This window comes from Penaeus monodon, chromosome 19 (assembly GCF_015228065.2).
Source record: "Penaeus monodon isolate SGIC_2016 chromosome 19, NSTDA_Pmon_1, whole genome shotgun sequence".
NCBI lineage: Eukaryota > Metazoa > Arthropoda > Malacostraca > Decapoda > Penaeidae > Penaeus > Penaeus monodon.
In genome coordinates, this window is record NC_051404.1 from 2,116,997 (window position 1) to 2,118,052 (window position 1,056).

The following is a 1,056-nucleotide window of genomic DNA, read 5'->3' on the forward strand; positions in this document are numbered from 1 at the left end:
CAGTGGAACTCTAGCAGTGAGTCTTGTTAGAACGCAGTTGCTCACTGTTGCAAGACTTCATCACAAGTTTATCTGTTCATTTAAAGGTGGATATCCGTTCTCTTAAAATGAAGATATTGGTGTTGCAAGAACGTGATGTGCCAACACCCCGTGACACTTGCAGGTGGATATGACTTTTTGTGTTCATTTCCCCTGCACCTTTGTGGTGGCAAAATCTTTGTCAGCTCTTGATCTGGACAATTATTCTTATTGGGTGTACCCAGGAAAACGGCTGACGGTTTGCTTTTCAAATAAATCTTGTGTTCTTCAATCATCTTACACTATAGAAGCAAAGTGTCAGACAGTGAGGTCACTGATTTCCCTGTCATTATACAAAAAACTACATCGGTTATATAGCAAAATGCACTCTCTTTCCAACACCAAACACCAAATCTAGTAGAGGCTCCCTTCAGGAAGAAATGTTTAGGTTCAATACCTCTCGTACTGACTGCTGGCTGGCAAGTTATAGAATACCCCAACAAAGTCCGGAAACCCACACTTCTCACCAGGTACCTCCTACCCTTGGCACCACCAGATCATTGGCTATCTGCTTTAGGGTACAAAACACACACACATACTGGGATCTTATCAGTAGCATGCTTGCTTTCTAAACCACCATCTGTTGACTAGAACCACCATTGTGCTACACAATGTAAATGGTAATGGTGAGAAAACAGTTTACAGTCGAACACTTTTATTATTGTATATTTATTTAAAGCAGGATGTGAAACATTTTTTGACCGTGTCTCGGCATGGATGCAGCGATTCACACGAAAAAGTAACAAAGCAAATAACGTTGGAAAATGCATAACAACAACGAAATTCAGAGCGCGACATACGGTGTACTTATTTTGCCTTCTTCATTACGTTTAAGATATCATGTTACTTGCAGTTCTGCAACGGGATGCATCACGTCCCATTTCTGTTGCATAGTAGCCTACAGTCTCTGCTATACCCAAACACACACACAAATATGTTTTCTTTTCTTTTTTCTTTACATTTGTTTGATACTATTTG

At 40.2% G+C, this 1,056-nt stretch overlaps 1 long non-coding RNA gene across 1 annotated transcript in view; it reads right to left on the bottom strand.

Annotated features, from left to right (window-relative positions):
* Nucleotides 1-607, bottom strand: part of LOC119584965 — a 1,414-nt gene extending 807 nt beyond the window's left edge. Inside the window, exon 1 of the long non-coding RNA XR_005229858.1 lies at nt 476-607. This is a non-coding gene — a long non-coding RNA (uncharacterized LOC119584965). The remainder of the gene's footprint in view (nt 1-475) is intronic.
* Between the last annotated feature and the right edge of the window lie 449 nt (nt 608-1,056).